Source organism: Xenopus laevis, chromosome 8L, assembly GCF_017654675.1.
Source record: "Xenopus laevis strain J_2021 chromosome 8L, Xenopus_laevis_v10.1, whole genome shotgun sequence".
In the NCBI taxonomy this organism is placed as follows: domain Eukaryota; kingdom Metazoa; phylum Chordata; class Amphibia; order Anura; family Pipidae; genus Xenopus; species Xenopus laevis.
In genome coordinates, this window is record NC_054385.1 from 121,555,329 (window position 1) to 121,571,111 (window position 15,783).

General features: G+C 40.3%; 1 pseudogene; it reads left to right on the plus strand.

Moving 5' to 3' along the window:
• The first annotated feature begins 2,110 nt into the window (after nucleotides 1-2,110).
• Nucleotides 2,111-15,783, plus strand: part of LOC108699107 — a 44,267-nt pseudogene continuing 30,594 nt past the window's right edge.

Consider the following 15,783-nt stretch of genomic DNA (forward strand, 5'->3'; position numbering starts at 1 on the left):
CAGTTCCTAATGCTGATGAAAGTGACATAAACTCAAATTGTGGGCATCGATCCCCTTACATCCATATTGGTGTATCGTGCACAACTGCAATAGACGCAATGATGATGGAGTTCTGGAGTAAAATTTGCTGTGTGGAAAAAATATGGTGATTTGGACTTAATCAATGAGCTTGCATATGGTTTGTTACAAAATTGTGTTTTCACCATTTAATAAATATGTCTAAACCTTGAGCATTTAGTTTACACTTCCTATATCTCTTACAGTGGTTCAAGCTTTGCCCAGTCTCAAGGGCTTCAAACAAACCACAACCCATTTGCTCTCATCTCCAGTTTACACAGATCTGATCTGAGGGTGTGTATTTTAGTTACACCACATTTCACTCCATTTTCTTTCTTTTTGCACTCAGAATTGTTTTTCTGCTTGTTATTCTTTAAGGAAAGTATCCTAACGGAATAACTATACTCTGCAGCACACGGAGAAAGGAGCCACAGTATTCTGGATTCACTCCTGTCTGGCAGTTCAGCCATCGAAAAAAGAAGATGGTAAACACTGAACTTAAATTGATTCTCATACTGGTCTATGAAATATCTTGTGGTAAGTGTCGGGGCTTCATTTATTCATTCAATTTAACAACATTTTTGAAATGATTACAATCATGTTACTAAAACTGTGTTTGAGTCCAAAAAAATAAGCAGATTCAGTGTCATTTAATTTTGTAAATACTGAACATACTGTACCTCTCCTGCTTGTACCCTGGGATTCCAGTTGGACCTTATAGAGAAGCTATTGGGAAAATTAAAATGTAATATAAGCTTCAGCATACTGAAATAAGAAACTTTCTAAATACAATCCATTATACATTCTATACTGTTTCCTAAAAAAGTTTATCTATTATCTTCACTATTCCTCTCTCAGCATCTGTTTCTATTACCCTATGGTATTAAATCTGAATATGTTCATATATATATATATATATATATATATATATATATAATATATATATATATATATATATATATATATATATATATATATATATTATATATATATATAGTGAATAAAGTACCCCCTCTTGTAAAATATAGGGATATTATAAGTTACCGAGGAGTTTCATGACCATATAAAAACACGAGGCCGAAGGCCGAGTGTTTTTATACAGGTCATGGAACTCCGAGGTAACTTCTAATATCCTCATATTTTACAACTGGGGTACTTTATTTATTATAATACACAAATGTCAATGAGTCATGTGACAGAAATGACATCAGAACTCACCGTTTATAACTGATGACATCAGAACTCACCGTTTATAAGGATATAATTTACAGGATATTCATGGCTTTTGTGTATTATATATATATATATATATATATAGTGGTGTGGATAAAAAACATATATTTACAGACAATCAAAATATACTGTAATGCTATGGGGCACATTTACCTAGGGTCGAATATCGAGGGTTAATTAACTCTCTAAATTCAACTGCCGAATTTAAATCCTTCGACTTCGAATATCGAAGTCGTAGGATTTTGCGCAATTCCTTCGATCGAACGATTCGAAGGATTTGAATCCATCGATCGAAGGATTATCCTTCGATCAGAAAAACCTTAGAAAGCCTATGGGGACCTTCCCCATAGGCTAACATTGGCCTCGGTAGGTTTTAGGTGGCGAACTAGGGGGTCGAATAAATTTTTAAAGAGACAGTACTTCGATTATCGAATGGACGAATATTCAAACGATTTTTAGTTCGAATAGTTTGATTCGAAGGTCGTAGTCGAAGGTTGAAGTACCCAATTTGATGGTCGAAGTAGCCAAAAAAAACATTAGAAAATCGAACTATTTTTCCTCTATTTTCCTCTATTCCTTCACTCGAGCTTGGTGAATGGGCCCCTGTGTGTCCCTTGGAGTCTTTCCAAGGCTTATCTATAGAAGAAAAGATTTTATTACACTAGTTTCAGCACAGACAAGGTTTGTGACAGTGAGAGACGGATTTCCTGTAGGGGAGTTTATGGCTAAAAATGTGATGTATAATTTCTAATCATTTTCTATACATGTCTTTTTGTATTGTGTGACCAGTAACAGGGAAGGATCCTGATCCAGTGTTTGGCCATGTACAAGGGTCTGTTGAGTTGCTATACAATATGCCAGTTCCAGTTGATCTAGCAATTTGGGATTTTTCATGTAGTGGAAAAAAAGGTAAAATGGCAGAATTCATACAGCAAAAGTTTAGTATCACCCGGGAGGAATTCCGCAGTCGATTGGAATGTTCTGATGATGGAACCACATTAATAATCAGAAATCTGACTAAAGAGGACAGTGGCATCTATACTGCACACATGTATGACACTGAATTTGATAAATATGAAATGTCTTATAATCTCACAGTATTTGGTAAGTATAATGTTGGCGCCTCCTGTGCAAATGGAGCCAAGATGTTGATCTAATGTTATTTAAGTTCCTTGGAAACTTTGATATAAAAATAAAAAGCTCAATGAAGACAGCTTTATAGTCATTACTGTTATATATATATATATCAAAAAATAGTAGTGATTACTATTATATATATAAAAAATAAGCACTACTGTACTAACAGGCATTTCATTGGTGCCTTATACTGTATATGCTGCTCAAAATCTTGTAAGGTCAGTTATATTTCATATTAACTCTTCCTTTAAGTTGGGGAAACAAGGGGTTCCTCAATGCTGAATTTGCTATGAATAAAATGTATACATATACAGGTATTGGACTTGTTATCCAGAATGCTCGGGACCTGGGGTTTTCCGGATAACGGATCTTTCCATAATTTGGGTCTTCATGCCTTATGTCTACTAGAAATTCATTCAAACACTAAATAAACCCAATAGGCTGGTTTTGCTTCCAATAAGGATTAATTAAATCTTAGTTGGGATCAAGTACAAGTTACTGTTTTATTATTACAGAGAAAAAGGAATCATTTTTAACAATTTAGATTATTTGGATAAAATGGAGTCTATGGGAGACGGGCATTCCGTAATTCAGAGCTTTCTGGATATTGGGTTTCTGGATAAGGGATCCCATACCTGTAATAACTTGTGCAGTCAGATTGTAGAGGGTCAAATGGGATAAAATCCCTTGGCAAAGACGCTGGGGTATTCCTAGATTTTTTCCTAGATTTTGGAAGCCTGTGCTCTCTATCCAGTAACATTGACTTTATGTAACATTCAGTCATGATGTTTTGTTGATATAATATTGGTAGGATTGACTCTGTTATAGCTGGCAGCCTGATATTACTATCGCAGAACCCATCTTCAGTGTCCTCTACCTTTTTGTTTTAATAGAGACATTTACTCCCCCAGTGCTGACTCCATAGAAGTCTATCAGTTTTATAAGACAACATCTTTTCTTTTGACTCCGGCCATGATTTTGTTTGCTGTTAGTGATGGGCGAATTCGCGGCCAATTTGCGCAATTCGCCGCCAGCGAATAAATTCGCGAAACGCCCGCGAAAATTCGCGGCAAAAATTCGCCGGCGTCAAAAAAAACTTTTCCGAAAAAACGAGACGCCGGTGCCGTTTTGCAAATTTTTCGATGTTTCGCGAAATTTCGCGCGAAATTCGCGAATTTTTCGGCGAAGCGAAACGGCGCAAATTCGCCCATCACTATTTGCTGTGCCTTGTTCTGCACATTATTGCACAATTAGTTGTTTAAAGCTACTCTATGTGCGGTTTATTGAGCTGTTTCCCTGCAGCTGCAGTATTACATTTTTTGAATTTTGTTCCTATGAACTCTTTTCCACAAATCAGAGCTCACACACAGATATGGGACCTGTTATTCAGAATGCTCAGGACCTGGGGTTTTCCAGATAACGGATCTTTCCATAATTTGAATCTTCATACCTTAAGCCTACTAGAAAAACATGTAAACATTAAGGGGGTTATTTATCAAAGTCCGAATTTTTATCAATATTTTCTGAAAAAAAGTCCTACCAAATCCGCACAGGTTTTTTGGGCTTATTTATTAATTCCCCTTTCCTGAAAATTTTGTTTACAAGAAAAAAAACTGAAAAAATCGTGAAAAATCAGATTTTCAGATTTTTCATCCAAAAACTCAGAATTTCACCTGAAAACTCTGAAAAATTCAGGGTTATTGCCAAAAACCCAGCATACATCAAAAAATCATTGGGACTTTCCCATTGACTTATATGCAACCTCGGCAGGTCTGAGATGCCGGATTTCTAATTCATGACTTTTCCATCCTCGGGGTTTATTAAATTCTGAAAATAAACCCAATAAACCTAAATAAACCCAATAGGCTGGTTTTGCTTCCAATAAGGATTAATTATATCTTAGTTGGGATCAAGTACAAGCTACTGTTTTATTATTACAGAGAAAAAGGAAATCATTTAAAAAAACAACGATTATTTGTATAAAAGAGAGAGAGTCATTTGTTTTCTGTACACCATTATAAACAACAAATGACCCAGGTGCTACTCACAAAATTTAATTAGATGCAGATCCAAGGTAAGTGGGGGCACACCAAGAGCCTTCAAAAGTATTTTTTAAAAAAAACAAATCTTTTATTAGAACACTTTTAAAAACAGGCCGATGTTTTGGTCTCCATCTTACATGGAGACGGAAACGTTGGCCTGTTTTTAAAATGTTCTATTAAAAATGTTGTATTTAAAATACTTTTTTGAAGTCTCCTGGTGTGCCCCCCACTTACCTTGGATCTGTATGTGTATATATATATATATGGAAAGACATCTTGAGAAAGGTTCAAGTCCAGGAACCGAAACGTTGATGTTTGTGCATCAAGTATGCTAAATAAATAAGTATTTTTACCCCTTGAAACGGTGTGCGTGGAACTTTGGATCCTTATATATATATATATACAGGTATGGGATCCATTATCTGGAAATCGTTATTCAGAAAGCTCCGAATTACGGAAAGGCCGTCTCCTATAGACTCCATTATAATCAAATAATCCAAAATTTTAAAAATGATTTCCTTTTTCTCTGTAATAATAAAACAGTAGCTTGTACTTGATCCCAACTAAGATATGATTAATCCTTATTGGAAGCAAAACCAGCCTATTGGGTTTATTTCATGTTTACATGATTTTCTAGTAGATTTAAGGTTTGAAGATCCAAATTACAGAAAGACCCGTTATCCGGAAAGCCCCATGTCCCGATGATTCCGGATAATAGGTCCAATACCTGTATATATATATATAGTATATCCAGGATTCGGTTCGGGATTCGGCCAGGATTCAGCCTTCAGCAGGATTCAGATTCAGCCGAATCCTTCTGCCCGGCAGAACCGAGTTCGAATCCTAATTTGCATATGCAAATTAGGGATGGGGAGGGAAATCACGTGTCTTTTTGTCACAAATCAAGGAAGTAAAAAAGTTTCCCTCTTCCCATCCTTGATTTGCATTTGCAAATTAGGATTCCGTTCATTATTCAGCCGAATCTTTCGCGAATGATTCGGGGGTTCGGCCGAATCCAAAATAGTGGATTTGGTGCAGCCCTAATATATATATAATATATATATAGATATATAGATATATATATAGATATATATATAAGATAATCAGGAAGCCGGCACAGCACGTCAAAAAGTCATCGCTGCCTGGGTGCAATATGCCCAAAAATTAAGTAGAGAAGTGAAGAAGCTCGCACTCACAGGACTTATCAAAATCAAAAATGGTGTTTATTTTTGATTTTGATAAGTCCTGTGAGTGCGAGCTTCTTCACTTCTCTAGATATATATATATATATATATATAGATATATAGACACATACAAGAGTATATATTTATATATATATATATATATATATATATATATATATATATATATATATATATATATATATATATAGATATATATATAGATATATATAATGATGTACAGTATATTAAAAATATTAATTTAAGTATTAATTTATTTTTAATCACAGAGCTGGTTCCCAAGCCACAAATCAGGAAAGAAGAGAAGAGGAATGAAACTGGCCAATGTAATTATACTCTTCACTGTTCCGTCCCATCAGACTCGTCAGCTCTGTCCTACAGTTGGATGTACAGATATAATAACTCTGAGTATCATCACTATGCAAATGGGAGCACAATCCACATCTCATCACACAATAAACCACTGGAATGTATCTGCTTTGTGCAAAATCCTGGACACAAGAATAATGACACTTATTTTGTACCAGCCTGTTCTCAGATACTAATGGAAGGTATGTATTTTACCCCCAACACCAAACTATACGTAGAGGCCTATTTAGTCCGATTTTCGTAGTTTTAGAGGTTTTACTAAACCCACAAACTGTAAGGGGCAAATCTATTAAGGGTTGAATTGAAGATTCAAATTGTGAATTATCCAAACTCAATTTGAGTTTTGATTCAAATTTATTTCGAGATTTATCATACTCTGGCCCTTTAAGAACTCGAATTCGACTATTCAACACCTAAAACCTGCCGAGTTCATGTATAAGTTAATGGGAGAGGTCCATTATTACACAGAAAAAGGAAATCATTTTTAAAAATTTGGATTATTTGGATAAAATGGAGTCTATGGGAGACAGCCATTCCGTAATTCGGAGCTTTCTGGATATCGGGTTTCCGGATAAGGGATCCTATAACTGTACTTCTAAAATCTTGGACAATTCTGAGCAAAAAAAAAAAAAACCCAAAAACTTCTAAGAGTCCGAATTGATTTAAAATGGTCCAATAGGATCAGCACCGCACCCATTGACTACTATAGGTCCTCGACAACTTTTACCTGATGATGTTTTGTATTAGTGGTTATCATGGTTTTTACACTTAGAGGCATATTTATCAAGAGTCGAATTTCGAATTGAAAATACTTTGAAATTCGAATTCAAAAAGACAAACTGAAATTGAGTTGAAGTTTTTTTGGTCGAATAGGTCGACTTTGATTCAAAGTTTTTCCCAAAAAAACACTGATTTTTCAAAGTCCACCAATTGACTCCAAATAAGTTCTAGGAGGTCCCCGATAGGGTAAAACAGCAATTCGGCAGGTTTTAGATGGCGAATGGTCGAATTTTTAAAGAGACGGTACATGATAAATTTCTATATTCAATTTTTCATTGTTTTTTCAAATCGAAATTTGGACTATTCTCTAATCGAAGTACACACAAAATAGCTCGAAATTCAATTTTTTTTTCATTCGAAATTTCACCTCGACCTTTGATAAATCCCCTTAAATCTCGAATTGTTTGAGCTTTTTGAAAAAAATAGGAAAACCACAAAATTCTACTGTTAGTAAATGGGCCTCTTAGTCGATATAAAGTGAAAGCATTGGGGAGTAAAGTCACAGGAGATGCAGCAAATGCAGTTTTACACTTACTACGGGAACAGTCAGGAACAGGCTGTAAAGTGATCCTGCTCTTTAGAGTTTACCGTTTTAAAGGAGAAGAAAAAAATAGGACATGGGAGGCATCAGCATTATTTACACACAGTGGTAAAAGGATATCAAAGGCTTTGGTAGTCCGCTCCCTCTGCCGGTTCCCAAAGGGGTCTGTTCTCCCTCAGACTTGTATAGAATCCAATTCAGAGTTGCGAAAGGAAACCAGCGCTAATCCAGCACGAGGTGTAGACAACAAGAGAATGATTCTCATATAGTGTAGTATTTTTATATAAATGTAATACACCACTTTGTGAAATTAGAGTAATAAAACAGTGCCCTTTATAAATTATACTGTTTGCCGTGCCACTTAGAGATGTCGCGAACTGTTCGCCGGCGAACTTGTTCGCGCGAACATCGGGTGTTCGCGCTCGCCGGAAGTTCGCGAACGTCGCGCGACGTTCGCCATTTTGGGTTCGCCATTGTTGGCGCTTTTTTTTGCCCTCTCACCCCAGACCAGCAGGTACATGGCAGCCAATCAGGAAGCTCTCCCCTGGACCACTCCCCTTCCCTATAAAAACCGAAGCCCTGCAGCGTTTTTTCACTCTGCCTGTGTGTGCTGAAGAGATAGTGTAGGGAGAGAGCTGCTGCCTGTTAGTGATTTCAGGGACAGTTGAAAGTTTGCTGGCTAGTAATCGTTTTGATACTGCTCTGTTATTGGAGGGACAGAAGTCTGCAGGGGTTTGAGGGACATTTAAGCTTAGGTAGCTTTGCTGGCTAGTAATCTACCTTCTACTGCAGTGCTCTGTATGTAGCTGCAGTGGGCAGCTGTCCTGCTTCTGATCTCATCTGCTGACTGCTGCAATAACAGTAGTCCTTGTAAGGACTGCTTTTATTTATTTTTTGTTGTTTTACTACTACTACTACTACTACTACTACTATAAGAGCCCAGTGCTATTAGTCTAGCAGTGTTGGGGAGTGGGACTGGTGTGCTAATCTGCTGCTCCTAGTAGTTCAGCAGCACCAACTTTAATTTTTTTTTTTAATATTCATTTTTTTTTATTTTACTTTTTTTATTTTACTACCGCTGTAGTAGTGTATAAGTTGACCTTTTAGGCATTATTTGCCCTGTAGGCATTATTTGCACACTGTTTTCTTCAACCCGCCATCGAGCTGTGTGACCTTGTTCACATTCTGTCTAAATATCCATAATATTACCGTCTCCAGAAAAAACACCGGAGTCACTTTTTTCAAGCAGCCATAATATATTTTACGTAATCCGTATCCACCGCTGTAGTAGTGTATACGTTGGCCTTGTAGGCATTATTTGCACACTGTTTTCTTCAACCCGCCATCGAGCTGTGTGACCTTGTTCCCATTCTGTCTAAATATCCATAATATTACCGTCTCCAGAAAAAACACCGGAGTCACTTTTTTCAAGCAGCATTCATATATTTTACGTAATCCGTATCCACCGCTGTAGTAGTGTATACGTTGGCCTTGTAGGCATTATTTGCACAGTGTTTTCTTCAACCCGCCATCGAGCTGTGTGAGCTTGTTCACATTTTGTCTAAATATTGATAATATTATCGTCTCTAGAAAAACCACTTGAGTTACTTTTTTTCAAGCAGCATTCATATATTTTACGTAATCCGTATCCACCGCTGTAGTAGTGTATACGTTGACCTTGTAGGCATTATTTGCACACTGTTTTCTTCAACCCGCCATCGAGCTGTGTGACCTTGTTCCCATTCTGTCTAAATATCCATAATATTACCGTCTCCAGAAAAAACACCGGAGTCACTTTTTTCAAGCAGCATTCATATATTTTACGTAATCCGTATCCACCGCTGTAGTAGTGTATACGTTGGCCTTGTAGGCATTATTTGCACACTGTTTTCTTCAACCCGCCATCGAGCTGTGTGACCTTGTTCCCATTCTGTCTAAATATCCATAATATTACCGTCTCCAGAAAAAACACCGGAGTCACTTTTTTCAAGCAGCATTCATATATTTTACGTAATCCGTATCCACCGCTGTAGTAGTGTATACGTTGGCCTTGTAGGCATTATTTGCACAGTGTTTTCTTCAACCCGCCATCGAGCTGTGTGAGCTTGTTCACATTTTGTCTAAATATTGATAATATTATCGTCTCTAGAAAAACCACTTGAGTTACTTTTTTTCAAGCAGCATTCATATATTTTACGTAATCCGTATCCACCGCTGTAGTAGTGTATACGTTGACCTTGTAGGCATTATTTGCACACTGTTTTCTTCAACCCGCCATCGAGCTGTGTGACCTTGTTCCCATTCTGTCTAAATATCCATAATATTACCGTCTCCAGAAAAAACACCGGAGTCACTTTTTTCAAGCAGCATTCATATATTTTACGTAATCCGTATCCACCGCTGTAGTAGTGTATACGTTGGCCTTGTAGGCATTATTTGCACACTGTTTTCTTCAACCCGCCATCGAGCTGTGTGACCTTGTTCCCATTCTGTCTAAATATCCATAATATTACCGTCTCCAGAAAAAAACACCGGAGTCACTTTTTTCAAGCAGCATTCATATATTTTACGTAATCCGTATCCACCGCTGTAGTAGTGTATACGTTGGCCTTGTAGGCATTATTTGCACAGTGTTTTCTTCAACCCGCCATCGAGCTGTGTGAGCTTGTTCACATTTTGTCTAAATATTGATAATATTATCGTCTCTAGAAAAACCACTTGAGTTACTTTTTTTCAAGCAGCATTCATATATTTTACGTAATCCGTATCCACCGCTGTAGTAGTGTATACGTTGACTTTGTAGGCATTATTTGCACAGTGTTTTCTTCAACCCGCCATCTAGCTGTGTGTATTATCGTTTCCAGAAAAACCAACTGAGTTTTTGTTGTTGTTGTTGTTTTTTTAAAAATAATGCCAGGCAAAGGCAGGCCGCCACGCAGAGGCCGTGCTAGGGGCCGTGCTGCTATGCAATCCTGTGGCCCTAGCAAATTGCCCAGTTTTAAAAAGCCAATGACCCTGAACTCCCAAAATGCTGAAGAGGTAGTTGACTGGCTTACACAGCACACCCCATCCTCTACCGTTTCTAACTTTACCACAACATCCTCCTCATCCTCCACTGCTATGGCCACCCCACGTAACACTTCCTCCACCACCGGTGCCCCTTCTTCACTGGGGTCAGAGGAGTTATTTTCCAATGAGTTTCTTGAACTGAGTAATGCGCAACCATTATTGCCAGAAGAAGATGAAGGAGATGAGGACCTTACACCAGATTTAATTCTGGCAGAGAACACGATAGAGATGGACATAATGAGTGATGAGGAGGAGGTCCCCGCTGCTGCTTCCTTCTGTGATGTGTCAGAAGAAATTGATGCATCTGAGGAGAATGATGATGAGGAGATTGATGTTTTGTGGGTGCCTAGTAGAAGAGAGCAAGAGGAGGGTAGTTCAGATGGAGAGACGGAGAGTCAGAGAGGCAGTAGGAGAATAAGACTTAGAAGAAGCAGGGAGGACAGCCCGCAGGGATCAGCAGGGCAACAACATGTATCGGCACCTGTGTTCAGCCGGCCAACGCACCCGCCATTGCCGCCAATACCGCCAACTCCGCCAACTTCTACTGTTACCGCCAGATCGCACACTTCCAAAAAGTCAGCAGTGTGGGATTTTTTTAATGTGTGTGCCTCTGACAAAAGCATTGTAATTTGCAATGAGTGCAGTCAGAAACTGAGCCTTGGTAAGCCCAACAGCCACATAGGTACAACTTCTATGCGAAGGCACATGAGCGGCAAGCACAAAGCACTTTGGGAGCAACACCTCAAAGGCAACAGGCAAACTAAAAGCCACACTCCTTCTGGTCCAGCATCTTACTGCTCTACCTCTGCTCTCCTTGACCCGTCTGAACCACCCTCCACTCCGCCTTCCACCTTGACCACCTGTTCCCATTCCCAGTCATCTGCCACCAGCCAAGTTTCTGTGAAGGCCATGTTTGAGCGTAAGAAGCCAATGTCTGACTGTCACCCCCTTGCCCGGCGTCTGACAGCTGGCTTGTCTGCACTCTTAGCCCGCCAGCTTTTACCATACCAGCTGGTGGACTCTGAGGCCTTCCGCAAATTTGTAGCAATTGGGACACCGCAGTGGAAGGTACCCAGCCGCAATTTTTTTTCTAAAAAGGGAATACCACACCTGTACCAACATGTGCAGAGCCAAGTTACCGCATCTCTGTCACTTAGTGTTGGGCCAAAGGTCCATATGACTACTGACGCATGGTCCTCCAAGCATGGTCAGGGCAGGTATGTCACCTACACTGCCCACTGGGTGAACTTGGTAATGGCTGGGAAGCAGGGAATGGGTAGCTCAACAACAACAGTGGAGTTGGTGTCACCGCCACGGATTGCACGCGGTTCTGCCACCACCTCTACTCCTCCATCGCTCTCTACCTCGTCTTCTTCTTCTTCTTACTCTGCTGCTGGGTCCTCCTTCTCCTCCTCCACACCTGTGCACCCCCAGCTCCCCCTAGGCTATTCGACGTGCCAGGTACGCCGTTGTCACGCTGTCTTGGGATGACGTGCCTGGAAAGCAAAAACCATACCGGATCTGTACTCCTGTCATCTCTGCAGTCACAGGCCGATCGGTGGCTGACCCCACACCAACTGCAGATCGGAAAAGTGGTGTGTGACAATGGAAGCAATCTGTTGGCAGCGTTGAGACTAGGCAATTTAACACATGTGCCCTGCATGGCACATGTGTTAAATTTAATAGTCCAACGTTTTGTCTCCAAGTACCCAGGATTCCAGGACGTTCTCACCCAGTCCAGAAAGGTGTCGGCCCATTTCAGACGTTCCTACACAGCCATGGCACGCCTTGCTGACATTCAGCAGCGCTACAACATGCCAGTCAGGCGTTTGATTTCTGACAGCCAGACTCGCTGGAATTCAACGCTCCTTATGTTGGAACGTCTGCTGCAACAACAAAGGGCCGTCAACGAGTACCTTTTTGAACTGGGTGGTAGGACTGGATCTGCACAGCTGGGGATTTTTTTCCCCGTTACTGGGTGCTTATGCGCGATGCCTGCAGGCTCATGCAACCTTTTGAAGAGGTGACAAATATGGTCAGTCGCACCGAAGGCACCATCAGCGACCTAATACCCTTCGCTTTCTTCCTGGAGCGTGCCGTGCGACGAGTGACAGATGAGGCTGTAGACCAGCGTGACGAGGAGCTGGAAGCGCACGATTTCTGGTCGGAATCACCAGAACGAACCCAGGCAGGTGCCAGAAGTGGAGTCAGAGGAGGAAGGTGGCTTTGTGGAGGAGGAGGAGGAGGACCAACAGGAGCAGGCTTCCCAGGGGGCTAGTGGTGACCTTTTGGGGACCCCTGGTCTTGTACGTGGCTGGGGGGAGGAGACCGTGGATGATGCAGTCCTTGATAATGAGGAAGCGGAGATGGATAGCTCTGCATCCAACCTTGTGAGAATGGGGTCTTTCATGCTGTCATGCCTGTTGAAGGACCCCCGTATCAAGAGGCTTAAGGAGAAGGACCTGTACTGGGTCGCAACGCTACTAGACCCTCGGTACAAGCATAAAGTGTCAGAAATGTTACCAACATACCACAAGTCCGAAAAGATGCGGCATTTACAAACCAGCCTGCAAAACATGTTGTACAATGCTTTTAAGGGTGATGTCACTTCAGGAACTCATCAACATTCCAGGGGCAGAGGTGCCAGTAATCCTGCCACGAGCACACCTGCAAGGACAAAGCCCTTTGGCCAGTCTGTAACGTCAGACATGCAAATGTTTTTCTGTCCAAGGCAGCGCCACAACCCTTCTGGATCCACCCTCAAAGAACGCCTCGACCGGCAGGTAGCGGACTACCTGGCATTAACTGCAGATATCGACACTCTGAGGAGCGATGAACCCCTGGACTACTGGGTGCGCAGGCTTGATCTGTGGCCAGAGCTGTCACAATTTGCCATGAACCTCTTGTCTTGCCCAGCCTCAAGTGTGCTCTCAGAAAGGACCTTCAGTGCAGCAGGAGGGATTGTAACTGAGAAGAGAACTCGCCTAGGTCACAAAAGTGTCGATTACCTGACCTTTATTAAAATGAATGAGGGGTGGATCTCGGAGGGTTACTGCACGCCGGAAGACTTGTTCTGACTTCTATGCAGCTGTCCTTCTCTTCAAGCCTCATGACTCCACACACAGCTGTCCTTTAGCGTCCTCCTCCTCCCTCCGCCACCGTTACAAACTAGGGTGCAAACCCTACTGGTTTAATTTTTTCTGGCCTCTGTGCTTCAGTGGCTGCAACCAAAAAAACTGGGCAAACAATGTCTACAAGGTCAACGTATGGCAAAAAATGACTATTTTCAGCATTTATATGGCATATTTTTTCTGGCAACTGTGCTTCAGTGGCTGCATCCAAAAAAATGCATATTTTCTGCATTTATATGGCATAATTTTTCTGGCCTCTGTGCTTCAGTGGCTGCAACCAAAAAAATGCATATTTTCTGCATTTATATGGCATAATTTTTCTGGCCTCTGTGCTTCAGTGGCTGCAACCAAAAAAATTTATATTTTCAGCATTTATATGGCATAATTTTTCTGGCAACTGTGCTTCAGTGGCTGCGACCAAAAAAATGACTATTTTCAGCATTTATATGGCATATTTTTTCTGGCCTCTGTGCTTCAGTGGCTGCGGCCAAAAAAACTGGGCAAACAATGCCTACAAGGTCAACGACGTTGACCTTGTAGGCATTGTTTGCCCAGTTTTTTTGGCCGCAGCCACTGAAGCACAGAGGCCAGAAAAAATATGCCATATAAATGCTGAAAATAGTCATTTTTTGCCATACGTTGACTCAACGTATATGGCAAAAAATGACTATTTTCAGCATTTATATGGCATATTTTTCTGGCAACTGTGCTTCAGTGGCTGCGACCAAAAAAATGCATATTTTCTGCATTTATATGGCATAATTTTTCTGGCCTCTGTGCTTCAGTGGCTGCAACCAAAAAAATTTATATTTTCAGCATTTATATGGCATAATTTTTCTGTCAACTGTGCTTCAGTGGCTGCGACCAAAAAAATGCATGTTTTCTGCATTTATATGGCATAATTTTTCTGGCCTCTGTGCTTCAGTGGCTGCAACCAAAAAAGTTTATATTTTCAGCATTTATATGGCATAATTTTTCTGTCAACTGTGCTTCAGTGGCTGCGACCAAAAAAATGCATATTTTCTGCATTTATATGGCATAATTTTTCTGGCCTCTGTGCTTCAGTGGCTGCAACCAAAAAAATTTATATTTTCAGCATTTATATGGCATAATTTTTCTGGCAACTGTGCTTCAGTGGCTGCGTCCAAAAAAACTGGGCAAACAATGTCTACAAGGTCAACGTATGGCGAAAAATGACTATTTTCAGCATTTATATGGCATATTTTTCTGGCAACTGTGCTTCAGTGGCTGCGTCCAAAAAAACTGGGCAAACAATGCCTACAAGGTCAACGTATGGCAGTTGTTTAAAGAGAACAGTAGATTACTAGCCAGCAAAGCTACCTAAGCTAAAATGTCCCTCAAATCCCTGCAGACTTCTGTCCCTCCAATACAGAGCAGTATCAAGCAGATTACTAGCCAGCAAACTTACTATCATCTGTCCCTGAAATCACTAACAGCTCTCCCCCTACACTATCTCTTCCAAGCACACACAGGCAGATTTTTCAGATACATTTTTGCCCTTGATCCCCCTCTGGCATGCCACTGTCCAGGTCGTTGCACCCTTTAAACAACTTTAAAATCATTTTTCTGGCCAGAAATGTCTTTTCTAGATGTTAAAGTTCGCCTTCCCATTGAAGTCTATGGGGTTCGCGAACCGTTCGCGAACCGCTCGCGTTTTTGCGCAAGTTCGCGAATATGTTCGCGAACTTTTTTTCCGACGTTCGCTACATCCCTAGTGCCACTTATAAAAATTCACACAGTGAAGTGAATCTTATGTGAGGGTACTCACGAACGTTTAAACGAGGTTTTGGCGTTTAGAAAGATAATGTAACATTCATCCTCTCACTTCTCTCCAGATTCTGTAGCTTTAAAACAATGCGCTGACATAGTGTAAAATCGTCACTTTTTTAATCTCAAAATATGCTATTTTGAGATTAAAAAAGTGACGATTTTACACTATGTCAGCGCATTGTTTTAAAGCTACAGCATCTGGAGAGAAGTGAGAGGATGAATGTTACATTATCTTTCTAAACGCCAAAACCTCGTTTAAACGTTCGTGAGTACCCTCACATAAGATTCACTTCACTGTGTGAATTTTTATAAGTGGCACGGCAAACAGTATAATTTATAAAGGGCACTGTTTTATTACTCTAATTTCACAAAGTGGTGTATTACATTTATATAAAAATACTACACTATATGAGAATCATTCTCTTGTTGTC